General features: G+C 38.5%; 1 protein-coding gene and 1 long non-coding RNA gene across 5 annotated transcripts in view; one reads left to right on the forward strand and one right to left on the reverse strand.

The window, feature by feature from the left end:
- Positions 1-682: 682 nt before the first annotated feature.
- On the reverse strand, positions 683-7,492 carry LOC148044415 (uncharacterized). The gene is made up of 3 exons (XR_015697512.1): positions 7,212-7,492; positions 3,624-3,913; positions 683-2,258 (listed from the first exon to the last, which is right to left on the reverse strand). It is a non-coding gene; the product is annotated as an uncharacterized LOC148044415 (long non-coding RNA).
- Positions 7,493-7,637: 145 nt separating this feature from the next.
- The window catches only part of PKNOX1 (PBX/knotted 1 homeobox 1), a 54,988-nt gene continuing 42,194 nt past the window's right edge, over positions 7,638-20,431 (forward strand). For 2 of the 4 annotated variants that reach the window (XM_087721708.1, XM_087721706.1), the window contains exons 1-2: positions 7,666-7,727; positions 14,802-14,895. The gene's annotated coding sequence lies outside the window, so the exon portion shown is untranslated. Of the gene's footprint in view, positions 7,728-14,801; positions 14,896-20,431 lie in introns of all 4 variants that reach the window. The other 2 variants (XM_087721711.1, XM_087721707.1) reach the window with 2 other exon arrangements.

The raw sequence follows: 20,431 nt of genomic DNA on the forward strand, positions 1-20,431 counted from the left end.
TATGTATTTTAATATATATTTGTCCAAACACTGACATTCTGTATTATATATTTTGCAAGTAATTTTCCCTAATATAATATATTTTTATTATGGTAATCAATATATTCATTTATATGCAGACCTCTCTCTAATATGTTGATGAACTTTCTTTGAAAAACTGCAATTTTCTAGTGATTTAAAAAATGTGACATTATGTAAATTCCCACTCAAATACAAACGAAAAGAATATATCCTGCATCCATAGCTAAAAATTATTTTAAAAGTAGTGAACTTTTCTTTCCAAAATGGCAAACAAGCTTCTCTAAATATAAACAAAGAGCACCATTCATCTGGAAGCCCTCAGCTTTGGAAAAGATAAAAAGAGGGGACATTCACTTAGAATGGGAGAAAGTGCCTTTGTAAGTCTGCAAACAGATTGCCAAATTATCCTTAATTTGGACAATATAGGAGTTACATTAAGTATTTGTGTAATGTACCAGAGCAACTATGCAGAGAGCACTTTTTTCTGGGTTATTATAGCCTCTTACAATAGTTGCTAACTGTTCTTTTATCTTTTAAAAAATCTGGATATGCTGCAAAAAGAAATAGAACAGCCTTTGTAGGTGAAAGAGGATTAACTGTAGCATGGTTCATTTTAATAAAGCATTTTTTCAAAGAAGCCATTTTGGTAAGCTTCAAAAGCATAAAACTACAAATCAACAGCTATAAAAGAAATTAGCAAATACTATAAAGCCAAGAGGAATCAGGGTACTTTTATCTAAATACAGTAGGTTTTTATATATAAATATCTGCCACAATAAAGGAACAGAATGGTATGGCAAGAGGACTTGCTTTTCATTCTTATCTTTGGATTCCAGTCTAGCTTAATTTTAAGAAATCTATATTATGGTATTTTATACCTCATTGACTGAATTGAGGTATGGAGATTGATGTTTTGGCTGATGATGCTACCAAAAGATAAACATTAGCCACATGAATTAAAATTGATAGGGTTTATACAACAAAGCTAAACTGAAGTAAAAGTTTACCTCATGTTTTTTTAAACATGTTTTATTTACAGCTTACTTTTCACACCATACATATTTTGTGGACAGTGTATTGACTGGATCAAATCTTTTTTAAACAATACTAACAATAATAATGCAAATAAGTATGTATTATCCTAATCTTCCAACTTCAACAATGCTATTCTCTCTTTATACATTTTAATCATTTTCCCCATTAATTCATTTAGATAACATTTCTTTGCGCCATGTATTTGTTATCCATACTAAATTACTAATATTTAATATTTTAAGAATTACTCATTATTCTATCAATAACTTCAATATTCCAAATGTGTAGGATTACTAATAAAGCCATTGCTCTCCCTGATTAGGGCTACGTGTAGAGGCACTCTCCCTGTGAATCGGGGAACAGCCTCGAGCTGCTTTTCTGGCGTTCCAACATTTTGAGCCGCAGATTGGCAGCACAATCGAGCCGTGGATCGGTGGCACCATTGGGGTCATGTGCACAGAGGCACAGGGCTCATCAGGTTCGCTGAGCAGCAAGCTCAAGTTCCCTTCTTCGCAAAGCCAAGGCCATTGTGGACCTAGAGGTGACTCCCACAGCTGTGGCCACCCCTGCCCCAAGTGCAAAAAAGGGGGCGTTCCACAAGCCTCCTGTGGAGAAGGAGGAAATCCCTACTCCCCCTATGTTCATGGAGGTTCTCAAGTCCCAGTGGGCAAGTCCGCAGCCTTTCCCACCCCAGGTGGCAATGATCACCGTTTGTATAACCTTGATCCTAGTTTATCCCAGGCTTTGCAGATCCCGATGGTGGATGCACCTGTGGCGGCTTTGGCGGCTTCTTCGTCTCTGGTGATGGGTGACATCACCAACAATCTTAAGGTGGTGGATAGGAGAGCTGAGCTGACTTTGCGCAAGAACTTCCAGGTGGCCACATGGATGATCAAGACTGCGACTGCGGCCTCCTTCTTTAATAGGTCCACCCTTCTCTGGCTGACCCAGATGCAGTTGAGGGTTCCAGCTACAGAGGTACACCTTTTGCAGGACGTTGCTAAGCTTACAGCGGCTGCTCAGTTCTCGGCGGATGCCACACTTGATGCGGTCAAGTACGCCTCCAGAGCGCTTGCTATGTCGGTGGCGTCCAGGAGACTTCTCTGGTTATGTGGTTGCAGGTGGATATTCAGTCCAAGTGGAACCTGGCTGCAGCAGAGTATTCAGGCAACAAGCTGTTTGGAGCCTCCCTTGATCAGCTCCTGTTGGAAGACAAGAACAGGCATAAGATCCTGCCTTCTACTTCCAAAAGGGCAGAGCAAATGTTGACGCCCTGTCAGAGGAGGCCTGCATATCGGCCTCCAAAGCAGGACTACTAGCAGCAACAGAGGTACCCCCCTCCTAGGTACTCTCGACAGGGGGATAGACATTACAGGGACAAGAATTGGTACCAACAGCCCAAGAAGTGGCCTTTTCGAGGGAGGGGCAGCCGTTCCTACTGCAGGAACAAATCATCCAGATTTGGTGATCACGGGTCACCTTAGAGCCGTTCCGATCTGAATTCAATGTTACCTAGATGATGTCCTAGTACAGGCTAGCAAGCCCTAGGGCTGCAGAGGGACCTTCAGGTCACTATTAGAACCTTGCAGTCCTTGGGATTCTCGGTAAACTTTGAGAAGAGCCAGTTAGGGCCCTCTTCCCAGTTGGGGCTAGGGTGTCCTCTGCTACCATAAGTAGATGGATTAGGCTGGCTGTCACCAGAGCCTATGAAGCTCACAGCCTTACAGTGCCAGCTGGCATTACGGCCCACTCCACAAGGAGTGCGGCCACGTCAGTGGTGTGGTCTACTCAGGCACGCATAGAGGATATTTGCAGGCGGCAGCCTGGGTTTCCCCTATGGCTTTCATCAGGCATTATCGAGTGGACGCTTATGCTTCGGTGGAGGCTTCTTTTGGTAGGCGTATTCTGCAGAGAGTATTGGAACCTCGGGAGGCTCAGGGTTCCGATTCCCTTCCTGGGACATCGAGCTTTGGTATGTCCCATCAATGACTCCTCCCACAGGGTCACTTAGGAGATTGTCAGTTGGTCTTACCTGAACTGCATGTCTCTAAGTCCCTGTGGGAGGAGTCACTTCCCACCCTAATCGGGCGCTGACGTGGGGAGGGCCTGAGCATTATTTTTTGAGTTTGGTCAGTTCGGTTTTGGGCTTGTTGTAGTTGTTGTTCTTGTGTTCCAGTTGTTGCTCCTTACCATTCCTTACCAGATTCCTCCTACAACACCAACCTTCGATTAAAAGTGGAGCCAGGAAGTGAGGCAGAGGGGAGTGGCCTCGATTTTAACCTCAGTCTCTAGGCAGATGGGGTCTGAGAATAACCCATCAATGACTCCTCCCACAGGGACTTAGAGACATGCAGTTCAGCTAAGACCAACTGACATTCTCCCGAAAATCACCTTTCAAAATGTTTAAGCTTTTTTCAGGCTTTCTGTATTTTAAAGCTTCCCTTGGGCTTCTTTCAACTCTTGGTTTTCAGCCCCCGTGTATTTAATTGCCGCTTTCTTAGAAGTTCTTTTTTAAAATTCTTGTACGTAAATCAGATCTTTAGAGCAAAAGTTGGTAATTATCTCACCAGTTTCAATGCTCTATCCACAAACCGATCCAGCACAAATCTTACAGTCCCAGTTGTCCCAGCTTGTGACTGCCAAAAATGGTCATCATCCCTGCTGCTGTTTGGGAGAACTTGCTTCAGACGCAACGAGGAAATTGTGAGTTCTTCGTGGTCAGTGAAGCACCTCTCCTTTCTTCACCACCCCTACAGCTGGTTTTCGCAAGGCTTGGCTGCTATTTTCTAGCCGTTCTCATTGCGATGTCAACCGGAAGCCTCAAAGTTTACCTCATGTTAATCACGCATATTATGATCTAAATGACATTAGTAAACAATGATTTCCTATGCATAATTACATTAGTAGTAACAGTAAATAAAGATATGTTTATTGGGTTTATAATTTTCATACATTTCTTAATCCTGGATACAGGATTAGGAAATGTCCTGGAAATGCTAATTTATTATTACATATTTATCTCACCTTCCCATTTCAAACATTCTCACAAGTTTATAATAATGTCATTTAGAATTAGTATTTTATTCTGACCATGTAAAATTATGCAAATGTAATGAAAATCTGAAAATGCATTAGCATTTAGTATTGATTATCTCTTCATCTCAATTTGCTTATCAGGATTTACTAAAACTGTTATTGCAGTATTAGCAGTATAATACATATGAGGGTCAAGGGCACTTGGGGAGGCAATCACAGCAACTGCATCTGATCTTCTGAGAAATGCATCAAAGGCCAAGCATTTTCCAACATCAATACCAGCCCATTTTCATTTTGGACAAACACTTGATAAAAGGGAATTAAGCCAATAATGATTACATTGGGTGTGTTTTTATTTTATCCTGTTATTTTTGTCTTTTGCCTAAGCGTGTATATATTCTTAGAATTAATATTCCAATCAACCACAGAACCTCTTATTGGAAAGAGATCTTAATTCTGTTCATTAATTTGAACTATCATGATATCCCTTTCTCAATGCAAAGAACCTTCCAGTAAGGCCAGCTACTTGCTTTGGTCCCAAAAATAGCCTGAACCTTTCGTTATTTTATTTGTTCCTACAAGAATCTGTTAGGAGTCTAATACCTGTATTTTTATTACCATAATTGTAACTATTTATGATTTACAATATATATGAACATAGTAAGATGGAGCCTTGCTGAAAAAAATCATAACAGTATGACAAGATACTCTCAAAGTTGCTTACTCCATACTTCTAAGTGTTTGATTTCTTTAAGCTTATTAATGTGATGGTGGTTAATTTCTTCACATGCCCTATTTATATCAAAAGTCTCAAGATGAGCAAGAGTTTGCTTATTCAAAGGAAAGAATTTCCCCATAAACAGAACACTTGAACACTGCAGGAATTAGTAAATCTAACACTTGGTTATTGAATAATCTCTTATTTCAGATTGTTAGAATTGATACACTTTTCTGACAAACATAAGCAATGATGGAATATTTTGAACATGAACTATTTTTTTGTAATTGAGTCTTTTACCTATGGGATATATGCATGAAGTTACAAGGAGTCAAATTCAATTTGAAAGATTGCTTTTTTCATAGAGAACAGAAGATAATAAGATTTATGCTTCATTCACACTGATTTCTGTATGGTAAACAACTAAGTCAGGCAGGAAAGAATGTATATCAGTACAGGTAGTCCTCAGGTTATGATAACAATTGGGATTGTGACTTCTGTTACTAAGCGATGCAGTCATAAAGTGTGACATCATATAATCACATTACTTAGAAATGGCAATTCTGGCAGTCCCGGGTGCCATTCAACTCTCAGGATTATATGGGTTGATAAGCAGGAAGAGGTAGGGATCCCAGGCAAGCAGCACAGGGTGATGCGCAGATGCCATAGGAGGTGGGAGGGGTGTCCATGGGCAATTACTATGCAGGTAGATTTGGGGTCCTCCAGGTGGATCAGGCATGAAATGCTCTAATCTTCGCTACTGGTTTGGAACCTGTTCACACATGCGCGTTTGCTTTGCTCGTGCAAGGCGCTTCTGCGCAGAGTATCTGATGATGTCTGGGGAGGTGGGCGGGGTGAACCAGCAGAATACCACCTCTGAGGTGGACGCTACAGAGGGCAGGTGGGACAGTGGGGCTCACAGGCTAGTAGGGGATCTGATGCTGTGGGTGATCTACTCTAGAGAGGAGCTTCTTGGGAGGAAAAGCAGGAGCAGCTTACCATTTGTGGCCTTATTTACTGGTTTATCACAAGCAAAATCAATGAGGAAGCCAGCAGGAAAGGTGGCAAATGGTGATCACATAATTATGGGATGTTGCAATAGTAATGCGATCCAGATGCCAAGCACCCAAACTGCAATCATTTGGCTGTGAACATACTACAACGTCTGGAACTTTGAGGACTAGTCGTAAGTATCACTCGTTCAGCACCATAACTTTGAATTATTGATGAATGAATGGTCATAATCCAAGGACTACCTGTTTCAATTGTAGGAAGTTAAAACCCACCCCTTTCCTAGAAAAATGAAATATCCCGGGAAATATTGAAAAGGCAGAATATTATATTTCCCTGGATAAGAAATGGAGAAACATGTTTTTAGGCAGGAAACAGACTCACTCTTAATAGTCCCCGCCTTTGTCATTGGGACATTAAAGGCCTGGGTCAGTCTATTCTACATAACGAAGGCAGTATTAGCCTTCTACCCATCTCATCACATGGCACTTGGGAGGATTGAATCATCCAGCAGAAGCACAGCCTAGAGTTGCCCCTGCAGTATCCTCTGGGAGTCTCACCACCAATCAGAATGCATTTCTTACACAGAATGGGAAGCTGTGGGGTGGGGCCTGAGAGAGGACATAACACCAGGGTCTGTCAGCATCTCTGCCTCTTTTCTTCTTCACCCAACATCTTGAAACATATGATCTCCCCTTTCTGTTCAGGAGCTCAAGCCATGTGATCTGTTCACTAGTAAACCATCTTTCCAAACAGCCTCCATGTTTCCAGTCTTTTCCCACACTTGGAACTGAACCAGAAGGACATTTCTTCTAACACTATAAATGATGTGAACAGTAAAGTCAGCTGATGTCCTTGCTTATACAGATAGTCCGAGACTTATGACCACAGTTGAGCCCAGAATTTCTGCTGCCAAGCAGGAATTGCTCACACAAACACAAAATTAAGGAATTGGTTATTTTTATTCTTCTTCTGCTAAACGTGAGAATGGTGTGAAGAAAGAACTGATCCCACAAAATTCTCACTTCTGTACGAAACCTATTGTGTACACTAAAATATGTAAATGAAATCATACCATACTACTGAACTTTAAGCAGTTTTTAACATTTTAAAGGAGGAAAACCATATAATCACCATACAGTACTATCTTAAGAAATGAATATAATTGTATGTGTGTGTATTCCATACAAGTATTAGTTAACTGTTAAATATAGTTGTCAAATAGTAGTTGACAAGTCGGCAATATTAGACAATGTATTTGTCTTGAATTAATTATTATAGCCCTAAAAATGTATAACATTTATAAAATTCGAATCTACTGCATATTTGCATTTACTCTTGTATTGTTTTTGTAACGAACGAATTAAGCTGTGGAACAGCTCTTTCGCACCTTGCCGATTGTATTACATCCTTAGCCCATCAGGATCACCCCGGCCATCACAAACGGAGAGGGGGGGGGACACGATGTGATGTCACAAGCGCCTTCGGTCCGGATCGATGGCGCCAAGAAACGGAACGTTTAATGAGCTTTGTCCATGAAATCTGCAGCGGCCTTGCTAGGAAACCTATTCCACCTCTCAAGCTAAGAGAGGTGGGTGGCACCCTCCCCCAACCTAATGAGTATTCCTAAAGGCAATTCAGCCCTGCGCCCAGGCCCAAGGGGACGGTACTTCTTTTGCCGCCCCGCCCCTTCAGTATGGCGCTCGCCGGAGTGGGCGTATCTAAAAACACGACGTGCCCCGCTCCCTTGCTGAATATTGATGAGGCGTCTTTCGAAGCGTGTTGTCGTCTTGCCTGGCGCGCCCTGCGATTGGTCAAGCCTATGTATGCGTGGTGACGCGCGTCGCGGCGGTGCGGGTCCCGATTGCTGCAGCCGCTTGTCAGTGTGACGAAGATTGGCACCCAGGTAAGCGCTGTCACTCAAACCTGCTCTTAGCCATCCAGCCATCCATCACGGCGCGCCCGCCGCCAGTATCGGCGGGCTTGGCTCAATTGCGCCAACAGATCCGGGATGTGGGGGAACATGGGGGGAGGTGAACCCGCAACATGGAAAAGCGGGATAGGGGCATAGGCACCGTAACTTACACGGAGGGGGGCTAGGGGCGTCGGCGGTCTGGAGCGAGGAAGGAAAGGGAGGGGGGAGTGAGGAAGTTTCTGGAACAGCCGCCGACTGGCCGTTGCTTTGGTAGGAGGAGGTGTCGGCGCCGGCGGCGCGCGCATATCGAGGCGGGGGCGGTGTCGCGCGCTCGAGTTGGGAGGTGGGAGAGAAAAGGGCAGCAGCTGTTCGTGGTGCGACGGGTGGGCGTATGGGGGAACCGCGAGGGCGGTATTTAAAGGGGCCGTTTCGGGGGCATTCCTGTAGACATGGAGAAGTAGAAGAAGAATTGAACAATTAGCGGGGCTTCCCCTACAGCCGCTTTTCCTCGGTCGCTTCTTTTTTTTTTAACTCGCTCGGGCTCCTGAGAAAAGCCCTCTCCATCCCTCCTCCGTTTTTCCACAGATTCGCAGCTGCCTTTTCGGAGCTTGAAATAATCCCTCTTTTGCACGTGAATTGACGTGGGGGGATTCATAGTTGAAGTATTGAGAAATACGAGGGTATTGTTGTTATTGTAATCTGGTTGTCAACAATAAACGTGGAGGGGAGTTCTATTGCTGCTTCGTTTCTGAGCCGTTTTTGGGTGCTTGGCGACCTGTTTTCAGTCATGCAAATTATATATATTTATATTCGCATACTCTCCACTCAACTTCTCAAAAGGGAGAAGAGAATTTTATAATACATTTTCAAACCAGCAGACAGTCTCCCACGAATTTATATCCCCTGGCTAAATTGAAAAAGGTACTACATGATGTTAATGCCAGAACTTGGCAGACCTGGAAATACGAATTATTCTTTGATTCAAGTACTAAGTGTTGAGTATGCAAGCAGATAATGTGTACTTCTTGCCCTGTTTGATATTGGTAAACATTTTGTGATAACCACTAACCGTGTTTATTGTGATAGTTGAAGATTGCAACTTGAAAAAGAATGCTAGTTTTCCAGTTCATTAGTTAAAACATTAAGCATTCAAATGAATGAGCAAACTGTACCTTTCAAAGTTATACTAAGAACCTTCTTCCAATATGCACATTTGACGTTTTAGATTCCTTTATTTTGATTTTGTGTACCGAGAACAGCAATAATACAAATGATGTTGCATAATTAGTTTAAACACAGATTTTGAAGGATTTATGACTGTACAAATTCTAGGTGCAAATCTTGACATTTACCTATAGTAATAGAATTTTAATAATCAAAGCGACATTTGCAATTTATTGCACACATGACCATTGAACATGCATACAGTTTTTACACTAAAATATCAAAAGATTTGTTTCAGATCACAAATTTTCTGCTTGGAAAAAAATGGAACTTTAATATGCATAAATATAGCGGATGGATATATATTATCAAATTTTGTATAATTTTTTTTCAGCTGGGAGAATAATACAGCATATTACAGCCAAGTTCTTACTCAAGTAATTTTACTTAATCATTAGCTCCTGAAATCTCGGTGAGAATTGGGTTCATCTTTTGATAGACAAGTGGAGGCCGCCAAGAATATATATAAGGCTGAAGAAATCCTCCATTCTTGAAAACATTGAGTCACATGGCATTTTTTAGCCTTCTAATGCTAACTGCTAGAATAAAGTCTTGAAACCAAGATGCTTAGAATGCTGAATAGGGCCATGAAATGCTTCAAATTCAATCTTCAGTAACTGCTTTGAGTGTATGGAAATAAAATGTAGCATTGATTTGCAATATTTTAAAACAGCTGTATCTTTCTGGGATTGATGCAAAAAAAGTTACCACATTTGGTGCATTTTTGGAAAAAAAAACACCTTGGGGGTTGAATTCAAAGTGCTGCATAATACTAAATGTCCTGGTAAATACTACAGATGAACAATAAGGAAAAATTCCTGAGTATTCGTGTACTAAGAAATGAGGATTGTAGGAGTGGGTAATTTTACTGAGCTACAAGTTATTGTATTAGTGTTGGCTAGAAATGGCTTTTTTCATCATAATTTCAATAATACAATTCCCACATAAAATAGTAAACTTTGCTTGCATGTTGGGATTTATTTTTGATGTCACTGAGGTAAGCAAAATATTGAATCTCTTAACAAATTATAAATTGGCAGTTCGAAATAATAGAACAATAGAAATCAATTGAATTCTCATTAATTTTCTGATTTCAAAAGGCAGGGTATCAATCTAATAATAAACAATCCAGAAGTGCATTTCTTTGGTTGGTTGTTGTGAACTGTCCAGTTGTTGAGAGTCAGGTGGCATAAAAGTTTAATATATTATAAGTATTGTTATTCCTGCTGTTTTTGTTTGTTTGTCATACTGCTTTTAGCTTGGACCCTACCTCGTGTTATTAAGAATGATCATTTTCATATTGTAAACTAAATGTTCATCTTAAAATATACTTTTATTTTTAGTTCCAGTTCCACAGTTTGCAATTAGTGTTAACTATTATATAGTTAACTATATAAACATATTATATAACTAAGAGTTACAATATTTTAACTATTTTAGGGGTACATTAAAGACTTGGTTATAATTACAAGGCAATGGGGCTAGAAATGAAGGTACAAGGAAATTATACATTGGTATCCTTTTGCAAAACTATTTTATTGCAACTTGTTACTTGAGTCAAAAATTTAAATTGTTTTAAATGTTTCAGTTACCTGGCCTCATGTTTTTTTTTATTAATGCTGTGTATAAAGCATGTGTTTTTAAAAAATGAATTGGCCTTACATTTGGTATTTGAGTAGTATGCTAATGACCACATCTAAAGAGCTTTTTTTTAAACTTAAATTTAATTAAAACTCTTGGTGATAATGATTTCATTCCAATTGTAATTTTCCTACCCCCTTAAGAGTTACAACTTTGAGCTACTCTTTTGGGAAATATAATTGACATCACTGCACACTACTTGCCTATGATATTTTATTAAAATAATGTAATTTTATGATATTACTTTCAACCTTACATTCAATATTAACATAAAATATTTTAAAGCAAAATTAAGTTATAGATTTGAGGTAAGTATTCAAGGTTCAGGTACATGAACTATTGGTTATTGGAGTTGGGATCACACACAAATCTGTTAACTGGATGGTACTTAAATGAGAATATAAAGAGAATTGAACACAAATGTTCACGCCTCGGTTTCTTAAATCATATTATGATTTGACATATCAATTTACAAATGCTATATTCAGCACGCATTTAGGAGCAAGACCTGCTGAAGCAGTAGTAATTTATTCCCAAGTAAAATCCATTGAATGAGTTGCTTGAACAATACCATAATATGATAACATAATCTATCACAAACATGATATTGTATAATGGCAGCATCAAAATAAAAAGTAACCACACACTGGTTTTTTTTCTTGTAACAGTTTGTATTTCCACTAATAAAAATATTTAGTTCCTTGAAGAAGGTAAAAGTACAGGTAGTCCATGACTTGCAACTATAATTGAGCCCAAAATTTCTATTAATAAGTGAGGAAGTTGTTAAGGGAGTTGTACCTCATTTTATTAAGTGAATCACTACAGTTTTTAAGTGAATTATGTGGTTGTTAAATGATCTGATTTCCCCCATTGTCAGAAGCTGGCTGGGAAGGTTACAAATTGTGATCACATGACTTCAGGACAGCACAACTATCATAAATATATGTCAGTTGCCAAGTGCTCGAGTTTTGATCATGGGGATGCTGCAGTGGTCATAAGTGAAAACTGGTCTTAAGTCTCTTTTAAGGTGCTGTTGTAACTGAACCATCACTAAACGAATGGTTGTAAGTTGAGGACTATCTGTAACTTGTTTTTGGCATTGTTTATAATTGGTAGACTCCTCTTCAAATAGAATAAGTATAATTCACTTACAAGACTATCAGCTACTCTCTCTGAAAGGAACATAATGTAGTTGTGTGCTTTGTGCTGCACCCATCCCACTGACAAAGTCAAGATTGTTTAATTGCGTACTGAAAATCATTCTGCAAGACATTTTTCTGCTTTGTTTCATCTGCCATCCCAGCAGAGGTGTATTCTGAGCATTTGAAAGCAGCTGCTGTGAGTTTTGGAGCAGCTGTAGCTTCAGGAAGCAGATCCAAGTATGGCTACTAAGTGGCTCTCTTGAGATTTTCTGGGCATGTATGTGCATGCACAAAATATGCTTCCTTTGGGATAGCCAATGAGGCAAAGTGCTTTGTGGAATGTGTAAATGAGTTTAATTTGGATCACAAATATAACAAGGTGTTTTGACATAAATCCTTAAATTATGCAAAACACTTTGCAAATTCTCTTAAGAATTCAGAAATGCTGGTTTTTACAAATACAATGTAATAGTATTTCTGAATAGGAATCTAATTGTTTGCAATTCTACCTGGAATGTTGATATAAGGCCCAATTTTATTGGATGTATTTCAAAGTGCTGATTATCACCTAATCCCTTCATAGCACAGGGCTTTGTTATTTGCAGGACCAATGTTATCCATGTATTCAATCATTTTGCAGGGTGGGGAGGGTTGCACTGATACAGATATGAATGCTGCTTCAAGAGTTTCCTGTCCAGAATACTATGTCAAGTGGCTAGTCGTATAAATTGAATACATAAATAAAATTTTGCTCTGGAATAAAAGGCTGACTATTAATTTAATAGATTTTAGAGTTATGAGAATATTAAATTTATGTTCCACATTAGTGGTATTTAGTTTTTTATTCACACACAAACACACATATACACATACATTTTAGCAAAGGTGAAAAAAGTCCTGATAGGTCACATGACGCTGCCATGACAACACAAGTTTGACACTCCTGGTCTACACTATTTTTAAATACAGCTATTTTCTACACTAATTCTTGCACCCCAATTTACAGTAGTAAAAAAGTATTTAAAAAGTAGGATGGACATTTAATATAATTAAGAAGAACCCTATTAGCCTTTTCTCAATTGAGAGTAAGGTATTTGTTAAAATATAGTAATCCAAAAATGCAACAGCATTTCAGTGGCACCAATTGCAGAAGATAAGCTTGCTAAAATAGCCTCCTGAAGCAGCTGTACAATGAATCATGAAATTCTGTTCAAGATCAAATGCCTGTATGTACTGGAGTGGAGTAGTTACATCTTCCTTTCTGCTTAATAATCCACACACTCATACTGAAACTCTTCGTCATCCACTTTGATGGAGCAAATTTTGAAGTTGAACAATTTTAATACTTTGATTCTGTTGTCTAGAAACAAAACCAGCTACCACAGCCAATGTCAATAATCAAATTGGCCTATCAAGCATTGACACAGTTCCTCTGGCAAGAAAGAAAAAGCAGTGGAAGCATTGTTACCAATATGCTTGTTTATCATTAATGCTATAGATCTGTGATGGCGAACCTATGGCATGCCCCATTTCTGAGGGCACACGAGGCGTTGCCCTGATTTTTGGCCTTGATTTCTGGCTGTTTTTCGCCCTCCGGAGTGCGAAAAACCGCCCAACGTGCAAACAGGACGTTTGGGAATGGACTAACAGTTTGCACGTTGGGCTGCTTTTCACCCTCTGGGGGCTTCAGGGAAGCCTCCTGAAGGAGAAAAATAGTCCAACGGGCAACTCGGAAGTCAGTTCCCGAACTTCCTGTTTGTATGTTGGGTCGTTTTTCACCCTCCCCAGGCTCCTAGAAAGCCCCTGGAGCCTGAGGAGGACCTACCAGGCCCACTGGAAAACAGGCTATTTCTGGCCTCGGGGTGGGGGGGGGCAGAGGAGGCCGTTTTCACCCTCCCCAGGGTCCAAGAAAGCTGTGCGCACATGCATGGAGGTAGCGGGGTATGTGTGTGTCACATGTACATGCGCAGCAAGTGCACGTGCTTTTGGCACCCGAGGTGAAAAAGGTTTGCCATCACTGCTATAACTGCTGTTACTGTAAGGTGCAGAATTTTGAACCTTGCTTCAAAATGATTTGGAAAATCCAAAGATTTTTCAAATGTTCTGCCTATGCCAAATATTAATATTTCAATCTGTGATAAAATAGCAAATGAAACAATGAATGGTACAGCAACCAACCTATGATAGTGGATGAAATTCAAAAGCACAAATAACAGTGGTTTGGAGATCTCCACAAAGTTCCATGCTCACTTTCATTGGTGGAAATCACCACCTGTTGGTTGTAAAATACAGCAATCAATTCCAAAGAAGACAAGGTAGCAAATATTAGATTCAACCCCAAAATATGTACATGATATTAGTGGACCCATAGTAACTGCACCAAGAATCATCAAATGTCAACTAAAGTCCTCAAGCTCAACTCAGATTTTAACAACATTTTCAAACGTGTTAAGATTTGTCATCAGAAAGTGAATTGAAAATGTAAAAATATAATTGTGGAACTAATTTCAAGTTTGAATATTCTTTTTTCTTGTGAACATAGTACTACTTAAAATTCAAATTATAAATTATGACTGAAGTTTAAAAATTACATCATTTTTGAAAATGTTTTCCATTTTAATAAAAATAATTTAAATCTGCTATTCTTATTTCTCTGCTCATGCAAAGGCATATAAATTATTTTCTCCAAAGAATATGATTGTATTATCAAAAGTCACATGTATATTCTTCTACCATTCTTTTCATGTTTCTCTAAATATAAAAAATGTAACACTGCAAACTTTTTTCTTTTCCTAATATTTTTTTATTCTTCTGTTACAATCTATTGTTACATGTTTTTTTTTCCATAAACATTTATTTTTACCTGACCAATATATCCAATATGAATTTTTGGGGAAAATCATGTACTGGTTGGGCTTTTTCTTCTACTAAAGATGAAATTCTGTGCTATATTTCCCCAGATTATCTTAGTACAACTGTGAAATAGTTAAAAAGTAATTGTTGCTTCAATGGTTATAACTAGTTCAACTAAATGAAAATTGGTCTGCTGCTTACTTAGGTATACCCTTCTCAAGAAATGAATACCAGAGGGGTAGTATGGCAAGTAATTGAAAAACTGGACATTTGCTAAGAAGAGAGACAAGCTTTGATTGGTAAGCACTATTTATGTTACAACAAAATAGAAACCCAAAAGCCAAAACCTTGCTGATCATAGTTATTATATCAAAAATAATCCAATGAGGAAATTCCACTGTCCTGACTTGGAATTTTTTTTTACTAACCATTAGCCAAATTATTTTCAGTGTAATATCTTGCAGATCTGTGTGCCTAAAGATTGCAATTGCAATATTTTCTATTAATATCTCCAGAGAGAACCACTGAAAATAGAGAAGTGCTATGTGATAATCTGCTCATATTCTTGTATGCTGCTACATTACATATGTATGTGTGTGTGTGTATGTGTATGTATATATATGTATATGTATGTGTGTATATATATATATATATATATATATATATATATATATATATATATATATGTATGTATGTATATATGTGTGTGTGTGTATGTATGTATGTATGTGTGTATATGTATGTATGTATGTATGTATATTTATTTGTTTGTTTATTTATTTATTTATTTATTTAGTGTCACAACCCCTGGTAAGCCCCAATTATGGGAGGAAGCTAACTGCTTCCATCATCTGTCAATTGGCTCGTCACAAGAGTCCATCATGACAGAAACCCAATATTTTTACTGTTGCCTTTGTTATATTTGTGTTTATTATTTGTGCTGATAAATAAATAAGGGGAGACTAGTATAGATCTATTTCAAGCTATTTAGCTCTCATCAGCTAGCCATACCCTTACTGGGATTCGAACCTGTGCTGTATTGCATCTTAGGCAAACGTCTTAGCCATTATGCCACAGGTCTCCTCCTTATCAGCTGAAGCCAAGGAAGAAGGTATATATTTAGTGTCACAACCCCTGGTAAGCCCCAATTATGGGAGGAAGCTAATTGCTTCCATCATCTGTCAATCGGCTCGTCACAAGAGTCCATCATGACAGAAACCCAATATTTTTACTGTTGCCTTTGTTATATTTGTGTTTTTTATTTTTGCTGATAGATAAATAAAGTTCTAAAGTGCCGGCATGACTTTGAAGGGCTGGATTGCCTTCCGCGCGGGCCGACGTGGAAGGTAAGCAGCAAGCCAGCACTTCAAAGTCATGCTGGTACTTTAGCGTGCCGGCAGGCAGGGCTGCAGCGTATAGTATAGATCTATTTCAAGCTATTTAGCTCTCATCAGCTAGCCATACCCTTACTGGGATTCGAACCTGTGCTGTATTGCATCTTAGGCAAACGTCTTAGCCATATAAAATATCCCTTTCACCACTAGAACTTGTTTCTTTAAAAAAATACAGCATCCTGATCCTCATTGTTTGAATTATATTTCCATGCAAAATTAAAAAATATAGGGCAGGTTTATTTAAAACCTCCTAATTTTAGCAATTAATATCTTATTATTTTGAGAATAAGAAAATAATATGATCACAGAAAGAGGGAAGATACACCCTGAAAGGCTTAATGCCCAGCTTGGTGAGAGATTTAGTTATTCAGTTGAGAAACAATTGTACTACAGTGATGGATATCACAGACAATATTTTTTTTTAAAAAAATATATTTTATTCAATTTTCACATTCCATTTGCAATCATTTATATACAGGGTATTCACTATAAGAAAAGAAAAAAAAAAAAAGGGAATAAAACGAACAAATAAAAAGGAAACACAACTCATCATTCACAACCCCACCTAACCCTTCCATCCTCCATACACCCCATCTACCCCCTCCGACTTTCCTTTCTCCCTCTAACACTCCCCTCCTACTTCCCTTTCCCCTCAAACCTTCCTTCTCCCCTTACTCCCCAGACACCCTCCTTACATTCCCCTTACTCCTTACATTCCCCTTACTCCTTCCTTACTCCTCCCTCTTCCTTCCCTCTACCTCCCTCCTTGGTGTATGCCTTTATTCGAGTGTTGTTTGATCTGATAAAGGTAAAATGAACCAAGGAAAAAAAAAGAAATAAAAAAAAAAAAAAAAAGAACCACCGTATATAAATACATTCTTGTTCTTATTAAGACTATGTTAACACCCCCCCACCCCACCCCCCACAAATCCCCATCCCTAATCCTCCCGACTTCCCAGGGCCCACACCTGGCGCTACCTTCTGTCTAAAATATCTTGTGTACATATGGATTAAAAAATAAAAGTAATATATCAAAAGAAAAAAAAAACAGAAAAAACAGAGAAAGAAAAAAAAGGGAAAAAAGAAAAAAGAAAAAAAAAAGGGAAACCACTCTTTGTGTTGATCTCAGCCCCCCATCTTTATCTATGTTTAAATAGTATAAATCATTCTATCTATATTTTATTCTCGTCTCTTACTTCTTTGCTATTTACCCCAACCTTCTGTAGGTTCTCCCGTTCCTCTTCCTAAACCTCATGATCCCTTCCGATAAAATTTAAGCAACGTGGTTCATGCCATATATTCAAATATAACTTTACAGACAAGTAATCAAACTTTCCCTTCTAGTAAAATTTAAACAGCGTGAATGATCTTTCTTTACCCCCTTTTCAAACAGTAATTCGAAATAATCTAGCCAAGCTTCCCCTTCTTAGTAAAATTAAGCAGCGTAAATCAAATATTACTTTACACAGAAATCAATTTCTATCTTAAGATAATTCCAACCAACTTCCTCTTCTAATAGGATTTAAATAACGTAATTCATTCCACACGCATTTTACCCTCATCCCTTACTTGTCTGATATTTTTCCCTTCAAGTAAAAGTTAAATAGCATGGGTCATTCCACATATTCAAATAATACTTTCAGCAAGAGTCAGTTAACCTTCTATTTTAAAGTAGTCCCTTCTAACAAAGTTTAAACAACATAAATCATTCAGCATTCTTTTTACACATTATCTTAAAATAATCCCAACCGACTTTCTGTTCTAATAAGCTTTAAACAACATAAGTTTTACCCTCATCCCTTGCTTGTCTGATGTTTACCACAAATAACGTAGTTCATTCCACATGCATTTTACCCTCATCCCTTACTTGTCCGATATTTACCACTATCAAATTTATACTAGCATTTGTTTAAAATGTAACTCAGAGCAATTTCAACCAACTTTCCCTTCATATAAAAGTTAAATAGCATGGATCATTCCACATGTTCAAATAATACTTTCAGCAAGAATCAGTTAACCTTCTATTTTAAAGTAGTCCCTTCTAACAAAGTTTAAACAACATAAATCATTCCGCATTCTTTTTACACTTATCTTAAGATAATCCCAACCGGCTTTCTGTTCTAATAAGCTTTAAACAACGTAAATTTTACCCTCATCCCTTGCTTGTCTGATGTTTACCACTATCAAATTTATGCTAACGTTAATTTAAAATCTAGCTCAAAGTAGTTTCACCCAGCTTTCCCTTCTGATAAAAATTAGTCCGCTTTTTCTACCGGAGAGAGGTCTCAAACCCCCATTCAGTCCTCAACTTTAGCAAGCATTTTGAAATGTCTAGATTCTCGATCTCCGTTTTTCTGCTTCTCCGAGGGAGGAGGGGCTACCCCCTCCATCTTGCAACCACATGGCCAGCCGCTTGCCTTCTCCTTCCGCTTGTCTCTCCTCTCTTCCAAGCGCGTCAGGAAGTCCCGCCTTCAGAATCCTACAATAGAAATCTTGAGCCTCCGAAACAGAGTTAAGACGAAATCTTTGATTCTCAAATGTAACCGTGATACCGGCAGGGGCCTCCCATCTGTATCGAATCTGTTGACTCCTAAGCTCCTTAGTTAAAAAGGCGTAATCCCTTCTTGCTTTCAGCATCTGAAAAGGAATATCTTTGAAAACAATCAGGTCCTGGCCGTCAACTCGGAGACTGTTATTATGAAGCTTTTGCACAATCGCATTTCTAGATTCTTTTGTAGAGAAATGTATAATTATGTCCCTCGGGAGCTGTCGCTGTTCCGCTATCAATGAGTTCTGGCGATAGATTTTCCGAATCTGCCAATCAAAGTTAAGTCCCGGGCTTCCCAGCGCATGGCTGAAGGCTTCAGCAAAGGTCTGTTTCAAATTCTCTTGCTCCTTTTCACGGAATCCTCTGACTCTTATTGCAGATGCCTTCCTATTAAAATTTATCATCATAAGCTGTTTTTCGTTATCTCTAATTTTTTGTTGTAAAATTTGAATATTGGTAGTCAAATTAAAATTAGCCTTCTCCAGACTTTCCAATTTGTTCTCTATTTCAGCAGAGTAATCTGACAGGGCAGACACAGCTGCAAACGTATTCGCCTTCATTTGATTAACTTTAGATTTTAAATCATCATATAATTCCAATACAAATTCCCTAATTTCTTTCTTAAAAGCATTAAGCATTTTAAAGAGATATTCCTGTGTTAAAAGTTCTCCAGCAGAGGGCATAGGAGACAAAGGCTGTGTTTCCAGTAAAGATTCTTTAAATTCTTTAGACACATTTGTAGCAAGACGCTTCTTTGACTTGGGTGCCATAATAAATAAACAAGTAAGCAGAGCTTCGCTCCCCTCTATTTCCAAAGAAGAAGAGTTTATTTTGTTAAGGAGCGGTCTGCAGGAAGATAAAACCGGCTAAGTACATCAATCATCCACGGAGAGAAATCGCCATTTTGAGGTCTATTTAGACAAAGAAGTCTCTAAGACGAATGGTGCTGGTATTTACGATAGTAATGAAAGCATAAATCTCACAGGGGTGGGACCCGCCCGTATCAATTCTAGCTTGAAAAAACTTTGTTTTGTCCTGGGGGGGGGCTAGCCTGTCTGGGGCTGCCAAAAAAAAAAAAGGCAGCTGAGAAGAAATGGCTGGAGATAGAAGCTCCGCTTCGGCTGGATCTAATCTCTTTCCACAGCCAAAAAAAAGAAAAAAGGCTGTGGCTTACGAATAGACCCTAGCCTACGGAGCTATCCTCCCTGCCCCTTTCTTAGCCAAAAAGGGGTGCTATCTATGATCTTATTTAGATATACAAACCAGATCTCTGAGGAGCTCGGTGGAGCCCTCCTCGGCAACAGGCCACGCCCCCAGGAACGACACAGACAATATTTTTCACTTCATGGATATAGTTGAAAAAGTTTCCTGATAATATATCTGTTTGACAATATTGTATTTCAATAAAATGAAGTTCTTTGTTTTAAAAACTGTTAAATGATGACCTGAATGTGAAGCAGATTTTCCTGCATTGGTATTGACCGGGTATGACATTTCTGTGGTTCCTTCTGAGCTCATAATGTCCTTATTTTGTTTTCTTTCATTTTGTTTCCAACTTATATATCTCTTGAATGACAATCTCAGAGCAAAATAACTTCTGAAGATTCTTGCTTCCTTCAGTGTTCCTTTACTTTTGATAATTTTGGAGGTTTTTAAAAATGTGTAAAGCAAAGTGAAGAAACAGCTATTTCACCAACACCATTATTGGATACAGATTATTGTATAAGTTAATGACTCTAAACCAATTTATATTACCTTACATAGAATATTTTCATGTGGCTACTTCTGCATGTTTTCTTTAATTTTTGAAAAACTATGTATTTTGCCTATTCTTATTGCAGTATACATAGTAGCTTAAAGAATCACCAAAGACTGGTTGTTATCTATGTGGAC

Source organism: Thamnophis sirtalis, unplaced genomic scaffold (genome assembly GCF_051295495.1).
Source record: "Thamnophis sirtalis isolate CommonGarterSnake01/CBP01778 unplaced genomic scaffold, rThaSir2_p1.2 scaffold_8, whole genome shotgun sequence".
NCBI classification, from domain to species: domain Eukaryota; kingdom Metazoa; phylum Chordata; class Lepidosauria; order Squamata; family Natricidae; genus Thamnophis; species Thamnophis sirtalis.